General features: G+C 40.6%; 1 protein-coding gene across 4 annotated transcripts in view; it reads right to left on the minus strand.

The window, feature by feature from the left end:
* Positions 1-23,802, minus strand: part of spop (speckle type BTB/POZ protein) — an 83,401-nt gene that overhangs the window by 52,369 nt on the left and 7,230 nt on the right. For 2 of the 4 annotated variants that reach the window (XM_072369044.1, XM_072369046.1), the window contains exon 2: positions 10,585-10,720. The exons of 1 other annotated variant lie outside the window; for it this stretch is intronic. The gene's annotated coding sequence lies outside the window, so the exon portion shown is untranslated. Of the gene's footprint in view, positions 1-10,584; positions 10,724-23,802 lie in introns of all 4 variants that reach the window. One more of the 4 variants, XM_072369045.1, reaches the window with a different exon arrangement.

Below are 23,802 nucleotides of genomic sequence, written 5' to 3' on the forward strand. Positions count from 1 at the left end.
ATATTTTCATTATCACAAACTAACTGGACGCTGATTGAATATGGATTCTTTCTGTTCATAAATGGATTGTTATGCTGTATGACTGATTGAATCATCACATTTGTGCTGTCAATCACTCTGCACGCTGTTGAAAGCCAAGTGCGATGCTATCTCTCACTGCTCTTGTTGAGAGCGGAACTCACCCGCAGTGTTCAGTGGACCGAAGCGCAGTAAATGATCTGGCACATCGTTGACTTGAGGACATGAAATGATTCTCCAATAACTAAGTGAAAATACCTTGTAGAATAAAAGCGTAGCGTGATCATTACCTGTGAGCGACTGAACGAGCGCTGTGAAGTCTCACACAATAAAAGAGTAAACTCCAGTTTTCAGTAGTTATCTTTAATATGCAGAAAATAGTGAATGCTTCAGCAAAAGAGCCAATTGAACTGCACTGAACTTTTCCTCTTTTTCTCCTCTTGCTGTCCTCCTCACCATCCCCTCCCTCCTTCCTAACTATTATAACAATAAACTGAGCCGGCAGCAGTACATGTACACAGAATCTGTAAAATGTCATCTTTCACAGAGCTACTTTGAGTGGAGTGTGCCACTGAAATAGAAAGATTAAAGATCACAGGAAACTTGATGTGGACCCACTCCTTCTGACTTCACTGTTATTGGAAAGGAAAACAAGAATGAAAGAGAATTGACGATATGTTCATATTCCATATGTGTATGAAGTGCTAATTACCATTTAGCACACAAGTATGTCTTATACACTTCACACAGTGTGAATCAGTCTCAAGGGACAGGGCAGCTATCTTAGAAAATTATCAACAAAGCAAATATCTTTTTGTCAAATAAATGTGTCCTATACTGTTGGTCTTTCTATTAGCATAACATGCTTCAATCCCAAGAGGACACCCCCCCTCCTCCACCCAAAAACACACACATATATGTACACACAGACTGAAGAAGAACCAATTAAGATCAACCGTTCACTTAACATGTCATACTGTCATATTCTGCTGCAATATGGGGATCAAGGGCAATCTAATGCTGTAGGGGGTCAGGACTGGCATTCTTCCACACAGCAGCTCATTTCTACCTAAGGGAACAATATTCGCACTTCTTAGCAGATGTCACATCTAATCTCCCTCCCCCTGAAGACATGTACATTTCAGACCATTCTGCAGTAACCACTGAGGCAAGAAGTTACCGTACAGGGTCATTATGCGTCAGTCGAGGGTCATCCTTTATTAAAAGTGTCTTCTCTAAAAGGAATTCAATTGGTGCCCCAATCTGACAATCTTCTAAATTTAATGAAGTACTTCTCTGAATAAATGCTACAACGTTTTCCAGGCTTTTTCAAATAGGTAGAAAATGTTAACCAAACAATACTCCCTGCTCTCTTTGTCGTTTTTGAGCTTCAAACCGGAACAAACTCAAACTACAGAGTGAAAAACGGAATATTTTCCCAACAAAGACTAAAGCAGTTTCTAAAGTCTTCCATGCTGAGAAATGCCTAGAAAAATGCTTCGAGGTGCGTTTTAAAATGAACACAGTGCCTAAAAGAAAGAAAACTAAACTTACTAACTTTTCAAAGTGCTCAAGAATGTAAAATTATATCAAATTTGCTTTTATAATGTCAGCCCAGGATCAAAAAATGTGTTTGACGAATGCAGAGAAATTACGTTCAGCTACACCTCGGATTTATATTCTGTGTTTCTTTACACTTTTTGTATTGACGAGCACATACCGTAACACTCAGGATTAGATATTTCACAGCACCCAAGCAGGAAAACACTGAAGTGCAATTATAACGGAGCCTAAATGTTATGCAGTCATGTGGACTTTTTGTTTAATGTGACGAGTGAATTCATAATGCTTTGTTAAGAAAGAAAAACATTATTTGGTTTATTTAGTACAGATTTTACACTCATGGTGTATGCAAACGTTGCAGGAGTATCACAGACTACTGAAGACATTTGGAGACAGGTGCACAATTTGCTCTCTGTCTTATGGCTTTGCTGTTGCTCTTTTCAGTGAGAGGAAGGCACAGAAAAAGTAGCTGCACTAATAAGTTCAGTTCTATCCTAAGCTTGCACTCGGTATAACAAGGGTTACTTCTTTCTGTGCCCAAATGTCACTCAGTTTCCCAATTACCAAATTTATACCCACATGCATAAATGTTCATTTGTATTCGGAGAGAATCTGAAATAATCTCTTAAATTCATAAAAGATGGATCGCTCTTTGTTTTTAACATTTACATATATTACAGAACTAATACAATAGGACTGAAAATAAGTCAAACCGCAGCCGTAATAAAGGGAAATGTCAGTAAAACTAAGCAGAGAAACGCACAGTTGGTGATGTAAATAAATAACTATATCAACACAAAAACTATCAGAAGACAAGCAGAAGGGAATGTAAAACTGACACCCTGCATCCGTTTCTTTACCAACACTGGATTTTGTTTCTGTGCTCAAACGGGAGGATGAAGAAGATCATAGATTGAAATTCCCCATAACCAAATGCTGAATAAATCTGTGCACTACAAGTAAGAAAAAAAAGTTTTATTGAGATTCAACATTAACAGAGAGACTCATAAAAACACTGCGTGTGACTGGGTGAAATAAACACAGCGCTGAATGTACTGCGAAGTATAACAACTCATTTACTACAATAAACTGGCCTAAAAGGGGGGGGTTTGTTTATCAATCAGCGGATCTAACATTCAGTTGTACAATTGATTTTCTCCTGAGGTCCATTTTCCCTCTCCTTTTCCTTTCTCCTCCTTCAGATTTGACCTTTTTTAGTCAATCGCAGACGGAGAGCAATCCTTACACGATGATGCTCCCCTCCCAGCATGCAGATTAAATTCCCTATAAAGACTAAATCATTCTTCAACACAAGGCACATAAATGATTATGAGCTTGTTACTCACAGTATATTTTTACCTAATCATATGCAAATTAAAAAGTTGAGAGGAGTGCAGTTTTGTTTGTTAAAGTAGCTTTAAGAAATGTTTCATGTTATTACTGGATGCAATATTCTTCTTGGAAAACATTAAAAATGAAACTATTTAATCTGTTTAAACTTGCACATTATTTCCTGGTGAATTTTTTTTTACACTTGGAAAATATAAGCTGACATGGTGGGTGCTGAATTCCTGGCTGCTGGCATCCATACACCGACCTGTCGTTGCATTTCTGAGTGAGAAGAAGAACTTTGAACTGTGAATGTACCATATCATGTGTATTAATCAACCAGCAGTCCGATATGAGATCAGTTCATTACCTGCACACAGGAGCACACAGAAGTCAGCCGTGAGAGAATCAAATCCTCTCCCACGGCACCATTAAGATAACACCAACAAAATAACTGCTGGTGTTGGTGAAGGCGACACAACCCTGTGTCACTCTTCAAATTCAAGCTTTCCTAATTCACGTTAAGGTTACATGTGTTCTCCTCAATATTCTTTGCACTGCTGAGCCTTTTGGAAGGTCATCAGATGGTGCTTGGTACTGTCATGGGTTCTGAAAGAGGGAAATGCCAGGCAGATAAAGCTGCTAGTCTTCCACAAACACACACTCACACGGTGACATTTCAGATCTTTGCAGTGAATCTGGGACTGTAACCAACAGTTATGCTCTGAATGCAAGCCCTCCTAGTTCACCTCTCTCGCCTGCCTCTATCAAACTTTCAGCCCAAAAACTCATCTTCTTCCACGGTTTAGTCATTTGAAATTACTCATGTTAACTATTGCACGCATTTTGTCTTTTGTCTAAATCGCCTCCGGTGGAGGATGCCTTTGGCACAAACTCCCTCTGAGATTATCACTCTCTCTAATGAAGTAATTTGAGTCAGACAGGCACATTCCAATCTCTGAACAGCCAATCAAAAGCACCACAGAGACTTTCACTGCTCTGGCAGATGCCAAGATGGTGGCAACAGCAGACAGTGATGAACTGAGGAATGGAGGCAGAGACAAAAAGAGGAAGCAATGAGTAAAAAAACAAGTCAAACTATAATAAGCTTCAAATGTGTGGAATACAAACACATGTCATAAATGCATAAAGACACTGAAACAGAGGAGTGGTGTCACAGCAAGGTCGTAGAAAGGAAAGCAAACACAAAATTAGGGTGTTATAGGAGCCGCCATTTTCTTCCATAAAAGGGGTCCATGGCAAGATAAACTGAGAAAAAAAAGGGAAGCACGAAATGGCCAGAGAGAAACTGATGGAGCAAACGAAGAAGCTGGAATTCAAAACTAACTCAATTGTAATTGGATCCGGAAGCTTATATTCTGCATGTTCCAGCGTGGTCACGTTGCCCCAGACTTATCAACAATAACTTTAGACAGTAACAGTGGATTAATGAAATACAAACGAGGAAAAAAGAGACTGCTGCTTGGCAACAAGCAAGCACGAACCCTTTCAGTCACACAGAGGACTTTATTGTACTGATTTCCAGTCCGTCATCAGAATGATTCGAGCTGCCTTTAGGGGTGCAATCTATGAGAAATGATCTTTCCACCAACTTAATGAACTGATTGAGTAATTGATGGATTTCTTGTACCTTTTAGTTAAACATAAAAAAAGTGGTTTCATCCATTACCCATACCCACTCCATCCTATTTAGGGTCAGTGGGGGGTGAGGTAAGGCCGATGCCCGTTACCATCCGGCGAGAGGTTCCCAGTCCATCACCGGGCAGAAAACGAGACACACAACGGTCAATTTAGAATCACCAATTGATCTGACACACTTGCTCTTGGACTGTTAGGCGACAATACTAACCACCTATCAAGTCAGCTCAAATCCTCTCAATATGTCATGTGAAATAACCTTTTTTCACTCACTCATTTACCAGACACTGGTTTCATTTTGTGCCTTTCCAATGTAAAGCTGCACAGCCAGCATGATGAGAAGTTTTAGAAGAGCACCAAAGGAAAGCACAGAAAACCTACACCAAAGTGGAACTCCAACAAATTTTCACATCCCTCTGTTACCAATAGAAACGCATGTAGGAGCCTCTACACCCATCTGGGAACACAGTGCAGTTTGGAGCCGCTAACTGCTTTACGAGATGGATACACAGTCAGTGTAATGAACCTGCTGATGGTCTGGGTTTTTAGAGGCAATGACAATTGAAGATCATATCCTCTCCTAGTAAAATGGTTCCTCTCCAATGTAGCACTCCAGCTTGATAGCACACACATGTGTAATGGGCAGAGTTTCATAGGAAGTGTTCCGTATTTATACAGTGCTTTTCTGGACTTGTTGACCACTCAAAGCGTTTTTACACTCCAAGCCACCTTCACCCCTACACACACACTCACACACATACAGCCCTTCTTAGTCTATACATTGTTACAGGCTCTGGAGTGCTTATTTTTAATCACACATATCCCACGCAGATGAACGCATCAGAGGCGAAGTGAGGTTCAGTGTTTTGCTCAAGGACACTAACACGTGAACTGGGGGAACCGGGAATCAAATCACCCACCTACGTACTGATTGGCAGACGGCCGCTCTTCCTCCTGAGTTACAGCTGCTCCAAAAGGAGTAATCAAGACAGCAAACACTTTTTCCACCTTATGATGAGTGGAAGAGACGGATGGTGCCATATACACAGAATGCACGATGAGCTTGGTAAATCGTAATAACACTTCTAATCACTGGGGCTATTCAGATGCCATTTACACATCCGTTTTGTTTCCTTTGCAACAAAATGGCACATATACAACTAGAAATGCTTATTGAAGTCATAATGGAGCAAGTCTGAAGGTTTTCAACACCTCAAATAAAATTAGATACTAACTAGTGAAATCCATCTTTGTTATAATATGATATGAAGAAGAAAATGTGTCTGAGGCTAGATGACTTTCTTAATATGTGACACTCGAGCTTGTTGCGATTTTGGAGGTAAAACCTACGTGAAATTACAAAGATTCGAGTAGATTTACTATAGACGCTCTGAAACTTATGTTGGTGGTAACATTGGGAGAAAGACACATACATGTAAGTACAACTGCAGTATGTTGGGGTAATGAACAAGACCGTCAATTCAAAAGAAATGTTGCTGATCATCATTTTAACACTCTGTCTGAGTTATTCCTTCAAACATAACAATCAATCTGCCATCATTTCCCACCGGTGATATTTAAAACAATTTGTTTTCACTTAAGCTTATAAAAGCACTGATGCAGCAGCTGAAGAGGAAAAAAGAAACATGATGTCTGGAGAGAATTCATCCTCTTTGAGCTGCGGAGTCTGTGAACACAGTAGCTGAAACAAAGAAGCTTGAATCAGGACCAACAGCTTTAAAGGACATCTAACTAAACCGCTGCAATAAAATATAGTGGCTCGAATGACGATGTAAGTTATAGCAAAGTTACTGGATATTACCAGGCATCCCAGGGGTGTGCTACAAATGTGTGTTCTCATCCATTTGGGCATTTCACTGAACTTCTATGATGAACTAAGACATTTTCTAAACTCCATTTAAACCTCCATTAAAACAAACAATTAGACAAGGTACACTAAGCAAACTCATTTGAATCAAAGTATGTCATTAGGTAAGCAGTGATAGTCCACTAGTGTCCTTAAATGACCACAATTTTCTGCACATCTTAAACCCAACAATGGCAGTCTGCAGAGTTATGATGAAAAAACTGCCACAAAACAAAAAGGGAGGAAAATAAAAGCAAGAGTCAAGCCAGAATGAAGGCAAACGAGCAAGGAAGAAAGAACAGAACAGACAAAAGGGTGAGAGAGAAAGAGTGTGAGCTTTTTTAAAAGGAGCTCTGTGAAAAAAGAAATAATAATAATGACAAAAATAATCATTAATTAGCTCGGAAAACTTAACGAGAAGCTCAGAGAGACAAGTAGAGACGCATAAGTAGAGGCAGCCACGGGGTTGCCCCGGCAACTAAAATTAGAGCCAGGGACAGCGAGAAAAATGAGAATGAGTGGGGACGACCCAGGTGAGGCAGACTGAAAGAAAACATAAAGATAAAGATAGTCAATACTAAATATAGTGTTAATACAACTTCCACCTCAAGTTATCACTTAAATCAGTTCTGTTTGTATGGCTCCAAATCACAGTTATTCTCAGGTTTCTCAACATTCACACGAAAGATAAATGAAAACCATGCGTCCCAACCTCGGATCTTTAAGAAAACATCCCACAGGAAGGAAAAATAAACAAGGAAACCTTTGATAGCCATCAGACAATGAGTTTTATAACAGTGTGATGAGTTCGAAAGGATCCATTCCACCACAGCTGACACACATAAAGTCAGCAGTTAGCAATAATCATGTACCTTTCTAAGTCTGCTTGGAGGTTGCCAAGGGACTGATAATGCCAACTGATGGCTGGCAGTTTAAAGGGTCTAAGTGTTAAGACCTTAAATGTCAATATTGGTCCTAAGGGAAGGAATAATTAAGGCATAAAGATCTAAAAGGCTTGTCACATATGGCTGGCCAGCTGTCACTTCTGTCTGTTCATACCCAAGCCGGTAACAACTATGCCTTGACTAAAGCAGCATCAGATTAATCGCTGGGCATTAAATGTCAGCTGAGTGAGCTACAGTATAACTAAAGGCTACCACAATAAAGTACACTGACAAAGGACAAGCCTGGCATTTAAAACAATGCACAAGCTCCATTTCTCACAGCAGAAATTCACTCCCAAGTGGGCTTTCTAAAAGAGATCTACAGTACTCTGCATGGCTGTCCCTCAGACGCCCCCAGTGCCCGGTGTTACGGGACGCAGCACTGCAGAAGCATCAGACGAGCACAATGTCGCAAACGCAGGTATTTATCTCACTTCAATAAGTTCCACCTTTTAGGGCAGAAGTCTGACAAATACCTCATCTGAGGGATCACCGGTAAACATCTGCACCGCTGAGACTGAGCCAAACGCTGGTCGACTTGCCTGTCCCGGAAACATGACAGCGCTGGTTTATTTCAAAGCCAACACACTCATCCTACAACTTCCTGCATTCATTCTGTGTACCACAACACACACGACTTCCACATCTGAGACTTCTATTGCATCCATCTTCTTCTTTTAAACACAGTCTTCTCTGAATTTTAATCAGGTAACCTCGATGGTGTAAACTCAGGTTTCCACCGATGGTAAAACGTTATACTGATGGTATAAACCCGGACTCTAACAAGTGCTTACAAACTGTAAGTTAAAACATGCATTTCAAACGTATAGACACAAAGACTGTTATAAGAAGTCATGGCACATTAGAACCAAGCAGAAATCGTAACATTTTCTTTGCAGAATCATTGACGGTAACATTCTTATGGCCTTTACACACCTCTGCTAGCTTGTTTTGGTCCAAATTGGAAAATAAGTTGAATCTTTGTTGTTTCCATGCTTGGGTTGCTTTCTGATAACCACAGACAATTTTCATTACAGCCATAATTTATCAACAAAAGCCATGTGGGAGGCAAATTATTCAATGCAAATCCAATTGTAGTGCATGTCATTTGGGCTGAGCTCTGTAAGCCTGCAATCTTGGCTCTTTGTTTGCACTGAGCTTTTCCACTTCTTGTGAGCTCCTTCAGATTTACTACTGTACCAGTACTGAAAAGGGATTTTGTTGCATCTTCAGCACAAGTTTACCCTTCCTTTATTTTGATATGCTTGGTTTTTCGAGCATAAATCATCTAGTTTATCGGACTATGTAAGTCAGGGTTACTTATTGTAGCTGAAAGTCTACTCCAAACAATATGCCTTCTGGTTCACATGAAATTTTTAGGCCTTTTCATTAATACTTTTAATGCTATCAACTGAAAGGTCTTTCTCTAAATCATTTCTAAAAGGAGCAATGTTTCAGATCTAAATCTTTTAAATTGACCGGTGTAAATGCCCCCTGGCTTAAGACAGAACAAGGACAGAGCTGACACGGGTTTGGGTAAGTGTATACTAAGCGTGTATCTGCGACGTCTGCGACGCCTTGGGTTAGTAAATGTCAAGGACAGCGATGTGTGGTTGTGTGTGGCAGGCAGCTGTGGGCAGTCGTGACTGGCAGGTCAGGTGAGCGCTGTGATCTGCTCAGGCGTGCAGATCCAGGTCTTTTGACTGATCTGAAGTGGCTTCAATTAACTGAAGCAGTCAAGTGTGAGGGAGGGGTCTGGGAAGCAAGGGCCCCAGACAAGCTTCTTGACAGATTTCAGGGGAGTAAGATGAGAGGGGCCTTCTGAAAGATGTTCTAACGCCTCACCAACTCCAACCTTTCTCCATCTCCTCTTAGCTAATTACCAAGTATCCATATGAAAACACTTGTCACTACGATAACAGCAAATTGCCTGTAAGTGCAGGGTCAGCAAGGACGGTCTTTCAATTGTGTATACATGCTGGTCGTAAAATACACACAAGACAAAGCACACACACACACACACACACCGCAATTCTCTTCATTTTCATCACTGAAACCATCACCACGAGTCTCACTTTGAATATATGAAGGCGAATCGAACTTGGGATCACAGAGAACAGCTTTGATCTGTGTCCTGGGAGTTCTTGTCTTCACACAAACACAAACTTTGTTTCAGGTTTAAACAGAAGAGTAAGACTCACTTTGACAACCTTACATTACATGAACCTTTACACACAAGAGGGACAATTCATCACATCAACGAGACTATTGTCACCGTCAGCACGGACACATGCATCTGATGGCCTCTTTGTGAGGGCGTGTGCTTCTCTATGCATTCTTTCCCTCCAGCGTTTGTTCCCAGCTTTCTCTCTGGATATCAAATTGACATAGAAGTTACAGTAATATACACACTTTTCCCAAAGGGACACATAATTCTTTTAATTTATTTATTAATTCATCTATTCAACTCTTATATTGGCACCTTACTGTGCTTCCACCCTGATTTCCACTTATAATCACTTGCTATTGCTTCTTTTTTCTTACTTCTTATAAGATCTGAGTGCAATTTGCTGTTGTAAATGATGGCTGATTACTACATGAAACATTTTACCCAACAGCCATTTATATCATACAGAGCTGGCATGCAGCTTGTGTGTACTGGCTACTTGCAATTCTTCACTGGCAGCCTTTAGATCTTCTGTCACCTTCATTCTTTGAAAGTGTATGCTTACCTTCTTTCTCATTCTGGACTATCCATGTCCTCTTATCCCCTGCTGACTTCAAAGCAAGTATACTAAAAGAACTGAAGGTGTTTGGGTATTCAGAGTTTTTCATTCCAGTCTGCCCAAAAACTGTCCACAAAAATTATTTTTCAAAGACAAATAATTGAATTTAGAATGCATAAGAAGGTGTGTGCAACTTCAATAAATATGTAAATGAAATTAACTTAACTCTCTCTGCCCACTTCCTTCCAATCACTTCATTTCATATCAGTTGTTTTAAAAACATTCACAAAACTCTCACAAGCCTGTAATCCCCATGAGAAGTTGAAAGAAGTATCATCAAAGTGTTAATGTAAGGTGGACTGAGACAGACGCCCTCTGAAGCCCCCATCTACCCACAACATCCTTGCAATTTCTCAGTATTGGTACAAACCAGTCCCCTTTTTCCCTCCCTGTGAGCCTCGTGTGACTTGGTACTTACCAAGATCAAAGCACCGCGCACATCTGCTCCATTCTCACTGCCATACCAGCCAGCTGGACCCTGTCCGTCAGGTCTCTCTGTCCGTCTGTAGGTGTGTCAGTACTGCGTCTGTCCAGAGCCTGAGCTTCTTGGCAAGCTGCTGACACAAACAGCGAAAATAATATAACAAGATGGTAGTTGTGAGAGCAGGCGTGGGTGTGAGTTACTCTCTTATCATATTCTTGCAAGACTCCTTGTCAAGTTGACTGCTTGTGTGCACATCTGTTATGTAGGAGACTTGAATGTAGAATATTTTTTGAGATAGTGTGTGTGTGTGTGTGTGTGTTTGCATGTGAGTCTGTGTGACAAGATATTGAAAAAGCACATGTTTTACAAAGACTGAAAGAAGGTTTACCCAACAAAGTGGGACAAGGGCCCTTGTTGTACAATTACACTCAACATAAAATACTTGTAAAAACATAGAGTCTAGACAGCAAACTGGAAAACCACAGACAAATGCAGACCAATAAAGCAACACAGTCTCTATCCCACGAATGGATTTTTAGTGCTTACAGGAATTACATGTTTCCTTAATGCTACTCATGGCATATTTTCACTCACCCAAAAACATTGATCAAAATCTTTGTGGATGGAAGTTCTATATCCAAGCTGCATTTAATAAAGGCCCAAGAGACCTCAATAACTGAACAAGCGTCTGAGAGAACGGACCGACGGTGGCATGTGTGCTCTGGCAGTCTCATTAAAATCCTTGGAGTCTAATTCTCTTTCAAATACCACCCATACCAAAATAAACAGGACCAAGGACGCTTTCTCATACTTCACATGCCAGTCAACCACAGGCAAACAGAATTCTACAGAGCAGGCTGGTTGTGTTTGACCAAAAAATTATTGAAGGATGTCTGTGTGGATTGCAAGAAAATGTCTACAGCCACAGTGATGCTTTTTGGCCTCATAAACCAGAAAATCCATAAAGACGCCTGACATTTAAACTGATTTAAGAAATGTTTTAACATCCATCCAATAAATCCAAAGTTGCATTTTAAAGCTTGAAGAATGACTTGAAACTAAAGGGAATGCTACCGATTTGGGAGCCGCAAGTTGCCTCGGAAGCCAAATAAATTGTGACTCACTAAAACGCTAAACACCGACTCATATTTGGCTGCAAAGATAATAGGCTTCTTTTTATAGGCTCATTTTCTACGTGACGAGAATCCAAACTGCTTGTGGACTTTTTACCTCAGAGAGGGTAAAGATGATCTGCATGAATGAATGAAATATCTGTATGTTTACACATATATACCGAGGAAATGTCAATCAGATGCAAAATACAAAGGTTGAGCCCTGGATGAAATGTCAAAAAGGTAGCCTGGCTCTGTGATGTGTGTACGGGGCCGGCGGTGTTTGATCAATAGTACACCCGAAAATGTGATAGTCCTCTCTGACTCAACAAAGCTAAACATGACAACAAAATAGATGCCACCTGGATCAATCGGCCCTCTCTAAAAAAATCTATTCAACAGCGACGTCCCTCCATGAAAAATCTTAAATGTCAAACTGGATACTGAAAATATTGATTAACAACTCTGCACTCAAGCAAATTACGATTTTTTTTACCTTTGATATTCCCTTTGAGAGAGTCATATTTAAGGGTGTATTCGGGGGGTTCTGTTGGTTTTTTTTGCCCATAATTAATTAGATATGTTGCTTACCATACAATTGCTACAGGAAAATCTCAGGAAGCCATTCTACTTTGAGAGCTGGCATACCACCTGTTTCAGCTTCTAACTTCTTTTGAAGCAAGCTAAAAAATGTCTCATGTTTCATGTTATGTGTCCTCCACACCCCTTTGCGATGCAAACCTAATACAATGTTTAGGTTCACTCGTGCCGTCATCTTTGATGCAAATGATCAACTAGCTGGTGAAAATAAAGGCAGATGTAACAACACTCAAACCAGATGACATCCTCAGGATCTAACAAAGACCGAATTCTATGTCAAACGAGACTTCCAAAATTCTTAAGACAGAAACACAACCTAATGCGAATGTTTTGTACCTTTTGACAACAAGTTTTCCTTATCAACCCAAAAATGATCGACTTAAAATTGGTTTCCACTTCCCCACAATATGCAAGCAACTGTGGTTTTGAACATTTCTACTCTACTCTATTGCTTCTCTCTGCATATACCTTTACTTCACTTCCTCTTTAACTCCTCACTGTTCTACACTTGGAACTAAGGCTGGCAATTGCCTATACTGTCTGTTTTCAATATGCACACTGGTCTAGGGTGTGATGCTCAGATGTTATCACTAGAGATGCAAAGATATCGGTACCAATATCGAAGAAAATTCAGTTGCAATGGGCTGATTCATATCACAGATTTATTTTTTATTTATTTATTTTATTTATTTTAAATAAATCCTGTCCTGTCCAGCATTGGCATTCATTCAAGGGCCTTCCGTCGCCTCTAGTGGTGAAAAAATTGTTCATTTGTTCATTTGTTTTTAAAAATATAGGAAAGAAATCTTTAAGTCAAGTCTGATGTTGCCTTGCACAAAAGAATGATCCCAGTCTTTTCCACACACTGAAACTTACCATTTGTTACCATAATTCCGCGCTGTTTTTCTGTATCGGTTCGATATCGGCAAAACTAATCATTAAAAAAAATCGGATTGTATCGGGAGGCAAAGAAATCTGGACATCCCTAGTTATCACAACATATGAGTGTGACCTGGAGTTTGTAACAACCCAATAAAGTTTGGATAAGCAGGACTCAGCCTTTACGTTCTTCGTATCTTCCATTATTCCCTCTGCTGTGATTTCAGCAGTCTCCAGTGGTCAGTTTCATCCTGAAGCTATAACAATAGAAAAAGATTTGTCATGGCCCTAAGGCCTGACTAGTTGACCCCAACAATGTCAGGGCACCGTGAGACAGCATGGTACATCTAAGAAAAAATAAAAAGGAAGGATAGAGCTGCTTGTAAGAGAGGTGAGAAACAAAAAGTGCCAGAGACTGTGAAACAGAGAAAAGAAAAATGAAAAGCCACAGAGGGTGGGGGGCAGGATGAAAGCTGGCTCCATGTATAGCAAGCTGATGAAACAGAGCAAGAAAGGCAAAGGGAGTAGAACAGCAGCTCAAACAATAGTCAAGAAACAAAAAAGTAGTCACTAAAGGAGAAGATGACAAATTAAGCAGAGGGCAGAAAGGAGAACAACAAGAAGAAGGGGGTAGCCCAAAAATAAAGAAAATGTCAGATTCAATCCATCTCTCAAAAGAAGGGGGAAATTAAAGAGGAAGAAGAAAGGTTAGCTCCTCTGTCTCACCAATTTAAAACCCAAGCAAACTTGAAAAGACCAATGTGTAGAATAGAACAAAACGCCAGAGGGGTACATCAAGTGCTTGACTAAATTCAAAAAGAGCCACTGAGGGAGAATAACTGAAACAATTAAGAGCAAAACTGTCATCACAGCCAATAAAACCTAATGCCACCCACACACGGGCAACAGACCCATCATAAAAGAGGGATGAAGGGCTCCTAATTCCCATGCAATGCAACACTAACTGTTAATACTGCACACAATACTTTAATGGCTTTAGCATTCTAATGCTACAGAAACATGACACATGTACAAAATAGCACCATCACAATCTGTTCCTGCCTCATTTGCATCCAGAAAAGAAAATCTGACATTTAAATACAATGCTGCTGACATGCAACCAAAGAGCAGCCATTTCCATACCGCACACATGCACAAAAAAGGACGATGTGCAAATCTGAGCCCAATCACAGGCTGATGCATACGCTCAATTCATAAAATACAAACCATATTTAACGGCCTCTCAAGCTCCTCCATGCTGGCTATTCCTCCCCCATTCCTTAATCTTTTACAGCTACCATTCACCCTCCTTCACTCTCCTTTTTCCCCATTACACCTGCCTTCCAACAACTTCCCACAGTCTGTTTCTCATTCTAAATCCACTTCTATGCCTCCATCTTTTTCTGTCTCCATCCAAAACAACAGACATTGAAGACAAAGGGCCATCAATCTCCTTCAATGAGTCCAGAGTGCAAGAGTGCCAAGGCTACAAATTACTATCTATTCTACCTCCACTCAACACCGGATAACATACAGATGGAGAGGATGGGCAGATGAAGAGGCACAGGGGGATGAGTGTAAGTCAAAGAGAAAATCTTGATAGCAAGCAGACACGTTGAATCGTACACTATTATGAACTGATACGACACATGTGCTTTTACCTTTCAAAACCAATGCTACATCTGCAGCGTAGAAATGTTGATGCCACAGAGATCCTCTGAAAAGATGACGGCTTTGGAAATCATCAATTATTATTGTTCACTTTCAAACAATTTATCAAAATATTAGTTTTAGCTCCTAAAAGCACATTTCATCTCTTAAATTTAACTTGAGATGAGCTAATGAGACATTTATCAAGAGTAATATTTGGAGTTTATAGTGAACATTTTAGTGAATATGAATTTAAAATTAAACCAAAAGGGAGCCTTGGAGTGCAGTTCCTGAAATGGCCACATGAGACTAGTTATAGAAGCAAGTCAACATAGCAGAATATAATGTCTACCTTTACAGCAGAATTAAACATATTGAGAACAAGAGACAAAACAGTGTTTTTATCATAGAACCGGTGTTTGGTTTGTTCCTTCTGGGCTTCTGTAAAAACAGGACGGTGAAACACTGCAAAGGGGTGTGGGGGGTAATCTGAAGCATCTGGATATTAACTGCCCAATCTAAGCTAAGGTGATGAAAACACAATGCTTAAAGAGTTCCTTTAACTGTTATTATGGGCGCGGCTAGTTTGAGTGACAGGTGAGAGCTGTGGCAACATCATGGTGGACACGTCCGTCTTTGAAACACAGCCCATCTCTAAAGCCCATTAATCAAATCCTTTTGTCTCCTCCATCAAATCCAATCAGGCTCTGACATTTTTGCAGAGTGAAGATGCTGAAAACGCTGCATTTCATTCAAACACATTCAGGGGTAACCTAATTAGTGTTCACAGCATGTAGCAACAAACTAACAAGGAGCACTGCAGAAGAAACCCAAAGCTGGTCATCTAGCAAACTGAAATTACAGGCGCTTACTTCACTTACTTTATTAAGAATGTCCTGACCAATCCCAAGGATCGGATCAGGGTCCTGACCAATGCTTTTTTTGACTGATCAGTTCAATGTGAGGTAATTAGCATTCAATGTGAGGTACATTTACAGACATGTTTGTTCAGGGTCATAAAGGCACATTCAGTGCTGCATTCAGTGTCAACACTGAACGTTTGGTATCATATGCTTATTTCAAGGTTTGTTTCAGAGCTTCTTGTTTTTTGGTGTTTCAGTTGCAAAGTTACACTAAATGTGATTAAGATCGTCAAGAGAAAAAGAGTTTTCTTAGGTTTACACTGTAAAACTCCTCGCTACTTCATGCTTACAACTTTAATGAAAACTTAACTGGAAGATTTACATGATGCAATTTAGATTTGTCCAATCAGGGTCGGTGTAATGTTTTTCTCTGTTGGTCTTAAACCACAAGATGCGCTGTAGCTTGCAGAGCAAATAGCCATCACAAGAGCACCAAATTGAAACTTCAGTAGATCACAGAATGATCACTTGTTAGCATATGCTTGTGAAAATGGAAGTATGTGAGTGTGAAAAGTTATTTCTGCTACAGTGCTGGCAAAATAAGTGCTTACGGAATTTTTTTAACAAGGTTAAGCTAATAATAAGCTCACTCTGGTTTTGTGTTTAAACAGGGACATATTATGGAAAAATCCCTTTCGTCTGTGCTTAAGAGCATATATTATTCTATATTATATTCTATATATATTCTAAAGTCATTAACAACTCAAAAACCAAGAAACACAACCCCAGACTTATGTTTTTTCTGCCCCAACAACTAAACAATGTGTCATTCAATGAGCTATTAAAATCTGCAGGGGAAAAGTTATTCAACCCCAGATGATGCTGCATTCACTGTACCATGAAAGTTCAAACCTTTGCTCTTTCTTTTAACCTTTAACATTAACATCAAATCTCATCATGAGGTATACAGTTCATTTACCCAAAGAAATAAATGAGCTACTAATGCTCACACTGTTAAATGTTTTATATCACGAAAAGGATATCTGACATCTAATTGGCGTTTTTACTTTCTTTGGAAGTTGGAAATTCAGATTTCCAGTTTGTCATTAAATGCACGATCAGTACAGCACTGGTAGCAGACTTTTAAATAAAAAAAAACTAAAGTGGTCCACTTGAAGAGAGGTGTAAATCATGTAATGGATGAAAAAGAAATACAAATACATACATACATCAATAATCTTGCTGATAATTGCTCCTTGGATACTGACGTCTGCATCCGTATTTACCCAAAGAGGTGAAAAAACCTCACTGAGCCACCTGTGGACCGTGTCACCACATGTTCTTTAAACTTTTAACGTATTAAATGCAAACAAGTATTGGTATCAACGAGTGTTCAGTTTCAATTCCATTTTCTACAACTGATCTGACATTTCAAAGTGCCAACAGCCAAGGATTAAATTGGGCTGCGGCTCTCTGAGGCTCATTTTCATGTTTCAATGTCTCTTAATAATTCAAAGAATGACAATAATTCAGTTCAACTTGTACCATCAGATCTAATAACACTGGCCAAACTGGGACTGTTGAGTAGATAAAAAGCAGCAACTTTTGATTATAATCCAGTTGATGGGGTTTTCCTCTGTACTGTAATTGAGTTTCTACAGCAGCCTTGTAGATCGGCTCCTCAATTTTCAGTCACACCACCACGGGCTGGAGGTAAGAAATGGACAAAGTCACCATGATAAAGTCTTTGGTTTGCAAACTTTAAACTTGTGAAACAGAATTGTGAGTGCATCTTCCACGTCCACAGTGATCCTCACTCAGCTTCCCACCAATCCAGAACTGACGTGAACATATGTAACAATAGAAAATAAAAAAAACTTGTTTTTGTGTCCTGAGATATTTCCAACAAAGTTTAATCGAATTAGCTGGCTGCAGGGAAGCATTTCTTAAGTAAAAAGTTCAACCTATACAGCTGGATTATTCTTATTTATTCAGTTCCTGAACTTTTAGGATAGTTCTTACACTAAAGTCTTTGTTTACTATCAATATACCAGCATTTATTTCCCTAATAGTGACAATAAGAAAAGATCTAGTATCATAACCTATATTTGCAGCTTGATGATATCTTAAGACTTTCAGAAGTAATGTATGAATGTGTATGTGACAAAGGACTAACACACAAAGGTGGAAAAGCCAGAGCCGTGACCTTGCAGCCGACAGTGGTTTTTAACGAGCCGCCTCACTGCCTGTCGGCCGGTGGCAATAATCCACACACACATCCAAAGCCAAGTGTCTCTGAGCAAAGCCCATGCGAGAAAGAGACAGGTTTGACGGGTTTGAAAGAAGATACAGGGTTTTCTATGAAGAAAACCCTGTATCTCACACAACTTATGCAACCATTGTGTTTTAAAGCAATGTACATGCATGTTCAATCCAAAGAGAAACGACCACCACAGCAGCTCAGACGCTGCATCAACGATTGAGCATGATAGGGCTGAGCTCGATTCAACTTTCATAGTGAGGCAAACCTACATATGGGAGTTTTGCGAGGCATAATAAACTCTCCTTGCCTTGTCACAGCAGTGCTGAGGAGGAAGGTTAAACTTAGAGCTGTCTGTATCACTGTCTCTCTGCAGCAGTTGCGCTTTGACAGGGGATCAGTGTGGTGTGGTTTGTGTTGAGCCTCTGGGCCACACAGTAACCACCGGGAGGAGGCTGCGGTGGGGCTCAGTCAGGCGCTAAAGACTTTGACACTAACATAATCACTGATAATTGATTCGGCTGGTGAAGAAGGTTTAACATTAAAGGATAAAAACGGCAGCGGTAGTGGCAGCAAAGCGCCAGGGCTTAATGTGAGCTGATGGGACCGACGCCACCTGTCACACACCATCTAATCACAGAGCACAAGATTCTGAAGACATACACATATCATCCAATCACTATCAGCCAAAGAACTGCTCAGCAACCTCAAAGGAGCTTTGATCAGCACTGGGCCAAGAAAGGCGAGGGAGTACTGAAGCCAAGGGCAGCAGAGGGGAAGATAGAGGAGGATGGAAAAGCAGACAAATAAGACAGGCGTCCTTCGCTGTTGCAGTACATCAGCCTTATAATGGACAGGCCTAAAAAATAATATTTGAAAAACGTGGCAAACTAAACTGACTATGGCCTTACCAGAGGGAATCTACCCTGTATATTTGCTTCACTTGCAGTAATAAAAGAGGAACGGCAGTCAGATGATTTTAGAGTTACAGTTCAGTCCATGTTATTCTCATCATCTTAAAATGAAAGTGCTTCTACTATAGAATACGTCTGCCTACTTCTGAGTTTTGTTAGCTGCAAACTCTGGGAGACACAAATGAATTTGAGGTTGTTCTCATTTTTAGAGCTAATAAACACAAATTAATCTTTTTAATCCGTGAACCTGTTTCTGAAAATGGTCAAACATCGAGTGCTCTTCTAGTCACCCCCACAACTTTGTTATTAACACATAATGGAGACACATGAGGTGAGTATAGTGCCGGTGACTGGGGTGCGCCTATTTGCTGAGTGAACTGATGAAGACGGAGGGCTCCCTATAGCCGTACAGTCAGAGCACTGATAAATTGGCTAGTCTCCACCTTTTCCCCAACTGCAGGAAGGATGTGTGAATGAGGATCAGTATGGACGCCTGCTAGACTGGAACTGACAACATTAAGTGGCAGTGCGACCATTTTCATGAACACAGGGAAGCAAAGAGCACAGAAGAGTAGGAGGACCTCTATCATGTCACCGACCAGTACCACAAAGGAGCCATCTGTACTCCACAGCAGCACAATGGGATTCACCTTCCCAGATTAAAGGCGACCGACTACAAAAAGTATGAGACACCAAGACTTATATCCAGCACCGACTGGAGACAGAAGTAGACATTGTGTCTTCTTAAAACTGTCTGATGACAGATCTACATCAGAGGTAGTCTGCATTGGTCAGATAGCTTACTATGAAGTAAGGGCGACAAGGCTGAGGGCAACAGGGAGAGATGAGGAAGACTGGGATTATGAGCAAGTAAGAAGATGTAAATTAAGATCTGATGAGCAAAAAAGGAGAACAAAGGAAATAAAATGCAAGAGATTACTTAAAAGATCTGTTGGAAGACAGTCTAAAGAGCACAATGACGCAGACAATGAAAAACATGTGGCTGTGGGGGCCAAGCACAGGAGGAAACAGCAACGCAAGAGACATAATAAGCATACATCAGGAAGCCTTCTGCTGTTCAAATGGGGTGCATGCTTTCTCACTGCATGTCCTTCATCATGAAGTGCACCGTCTAGACATCACGGTGCAATTTGTTCCAGGAAAGAAAATGCACGTGCCACAGAAAATTAAAAGATGAAGAGAGGTAGGAATAAAGACGGAGAGGTATAATAAAAGCACAGCGAGGAGAGGAAACCCGTGGCGTCTGTTTGTTATAAGTCAGGACCACAGGGAGAGAGAGGAGGGGGAGTGTAGGCAGCAGAGAGGCAGCTCCTCTTCGAAGTCTTGTGCAGCTGGAGGCTGAACATAAGCTCCAGCAGCAGCCACCAGGGAAACAGGAGAGGCCTCGAGAACGGGTCATTCAAAATCACGGACCAAAACAAAACTCAGGGACACACGTCTGCATCATTAGCCCAGAAGTACGGCGTCTCCTGATGTCTACCCTTGGATCCCTCAGAAATGTGGCCACCACAGTCCACAGTGCACACAATCATCCTCTGCACAATCACCATAGAGCCATGTCAGCCTTCTCTTTATGAATATTTATCTGTCTCATTAACACTCAAGTGGGGAACAAAACATATTGCATGAGACTCCCAGTTCTTGGAGAGGGAATGAGAGTTAAAGGAGAGAGAAAAAAGGGAGAGAAGAGATGAGACACATGGTGCCTGTGGAGGAAGGGAAGGGGAAAAGACAGTAAGTGGCAATGCCTTCATTTCTTTGCCAGCAAACTTTTTTTTAACCTCAAGAGCACAGGGGAAAACTTGTCCTTTGTTGTTCCTGGGGATGATACCACACTTTTGCCTTTACCTATGGAGCAGGGCAGCATGAAAGCAACGTCACCAGTAGGGACAGCACAGCGGGAGTACAGACTGGGAATTATAGACCATTTTCCCTGTGAATCCTCCTGCAAGAAAAGCTTTCAAACAGCTGCAATTTCTCCACTAATGTCTGGTTCTTCACAGAAACTGTTAAACTTTGGAGGATACGTGTGAATGCACCTCAACACAGGCTGCAGCTGAACAGAAATTCATACAAACCCTATGATTAATCGGCAACAAAACACACTTACAGACGCACAAAGCTGGGCTGTCTCACACACAGACACAAAGTCTGTCAATCCATTCAGTCAGTGTCTCACTGAGCCACTTGCCAGCAGACACACATGCAAACAGAGACTACCACACAAAGAGAGGGGATTATTTTCTGTTTATGTTGTAATGCTTGTGAATCTCTTCACAGGAACTGCCAACAGGGGAAATCTTTCATCCTGCAGCTGTGTTCTCAGAGGGACTCTGGTAATTGTAAGAATAAAAGACATCATTTTCTTGACTCGTTCTCGGTGGCTTTGGAGACAGAATCAGCAGGGGCATTTTTGGAGGAAGAGACGAGGCAAAGTCAGGCACTGCACAAAATGTTGCCTCACCACGATCAGCGAAGTCCTTTAAAGGACACTGACAAAAGCTGTGGTACCATAATTGGACCAGGTCTCTGGAAATCAATGCTGTTGCTTACATGAGGGGCCTCCACCAAAGCCATTTAATATTCTACTTTCTATACGCAGTTTCTGACAAAAAAAAAAAAAACAACCCCTCAATTTCAGAACAGTATGAGCTATCGATTTCACAGCCTCGATTCTTACTCTGCCTTCTCCTGTCCACTCTCTTTTCCAGTCCATACCCTTGACATGTAATTTCTTTTCCACCTCTGTGGTTAAGGAAAATATTATTGTTTTCTGTTGGAAGTGAAGCTGGGAGAAGGCTTGTATGTATAAACTTCAGCATGTTATACTGATTAAATTCTTGAAAATGTGTGTTTAAGGCAAATATTCATCAAAAACAATCGTTTCTAATACAACGTTTCCTTAACTGAAAATATGGAGTCAATAATAAAGCCCCTTTTTGCTGCTTCAGGCTTCTGTTGAAACAATAAATTAAAGACTGGCAGGGGGAGGTAAGAGGAAAAGTGCAGTTTGTGTTTATAAAGTGCATGCAAGAGACAAAAAAAACAACTTCCATTCCAAATGAATTATTCATGGCATTTTAACATGTGGTTGTACTGGATTAAGCGTTTGAGTCAATGGTGCCGTTCAAGTCTTTCATTCTGAGCCACTTCATATCAGTTTGGTATAAACAGAGTTTCTATCGGATTAAATTCAGCTGGGATTTAATTCCTTATGGCAGGGTGTTCAGTGTTTAGTAACAGCTTAATAAGTAACTTCAACGACTTATTCTCATATATGTCTGTATTTATTCAAGCCCATGGTTTTCAACATAAGTGAGTGCATTTCTTTGTGGATGCATGAGAAGTTCCCTGAATTAAAGCGAAAGGTCAATTTTACCAGTTTTCATGTTGAATTTTATGGAATATGCACATGAAATTACTGCAACAGAACACGAATAATACAAGGGTAGATTTGCCGGCGTTTGCCATCATTTCAAAACCAGCTAAACGTGACTGTAAAGTTTTCACTTTAATGTGCTCAAAATGTAGCGATCGGTTTGACCGTCAAGCAAGGCGTCTGGTCGCTACTTCGTCTGCCTGACTTTCTAGCACACAGTGTAGTCTCTCAACGAAACGCTCATTTCTGCGTACTCACGGCAAATTCCAGAAGATCAAAGAACATAAGACAGAGTTTCAGACACCTATCAGATATTCCGAGGATTCCAGCAGGAATGAAAGGATTTGAACACATGACTGTGGACTGTGTTTACGTGCGCTGAATGATACACATTTTGTTTTGAGTCATGAAAACGCATCACCAAAAGGACACTGGTACCCTGAGCAGTTTGATGCAATAAAGGTCCTTTAGCAGACTTTTCCTGACAAAAAGTAAGTGCCACAGCAAAGTATACAGAAGAGGTTTAGCCCAAGAACTTTCCTTGTAAGAATAATAAGATCCAAATCAGGGTAAAAATATCCAATATCTCTTCATCAGTTTACTGAAAACTGAACCAGCATCTTATCAACCCGCTGCGCTGTAGTTTAAACACACTGAACCCCTTCTGGACATAAGACATTATTCCCACTGTCTTCAACACTTTAACTTGAAACTATGTTCCTGAAATACACCAAATTAAATAGTTAGTTAAGTAAACTTTACAAACTATAAGGATGAGTCAGCATTCTCCATGATTAAATGCCAAATAATAGCATCAAAACTCGATCTGACTTTTGGGCAGTGACACTTTTATGCAAGTGTTGTCATTAATTCAGAATCTGGTGGCTTCCCTGGGTCATGAGTTATACTGAGCAGGCTTGGAGAGACGAGGGACCTGGCCAGTTCAAATCACGGGTCCAAAGTCAGCATGCATGATTTAAATACATCTAAATAGCAGGAGGCAGGAGACCGAAGCAGTAATGTCGGAGAGAAAGAGCACGAGTCTGTGTATTAGTGAGGAATGGCTGGGCTTGTCTTTAGGATTACTTTTCCTTTTAAAACATTCACTTCATCTGTGTCACTTCTGCTCCCTACTTGTTATTGGAAAATAGCTCCGTGGAAGAACGCTGGAAAACCATTCGATGCCGGCCCTGTCTGCATCAGTCACACACTGACACACACGTACACAAAAAATACATCTCATCCTCCGTATCCAAAACAGCCAATAGCACTGGCAGGCATATGCGACCCCAATCCATATTTCAATTTCCCTTCTCTCATGCAAACTAATTCAATACTTGTTGCCTTTCCTCACAAGCGATCAGCGATGTGAGAAATGAGCCTCTTCTCGTGTTGCGTCTATAAAAAGGACCAATCAGAGACATTTTTGAGTGGTGCCTCTGTCTTTATCAATTACGTCTTAGCAGATCTGCACACAGGCAGATTCTTGGAAACAGCATCTGAAGCCACAAAATCTGTGTTAGCGAGCAGATTT

Source organism: Leuresthes tenuis, unplaced genomic scaffold (assembly GCF_036924035.1).
Source record: "Leuresthes tenuis unplaced genomic scaffold, fLeuTen1.0.hap1 SCAF_17, whole genome shotgun sequence".
Classification (NCBI taxonomy): domain Eukaryota; kingdom Metazoa; phylum Chordata; class Actinopteri; order Atheriniformes; family Atherinopsidae; genus Leuresthes; species Leuresthes tenuis.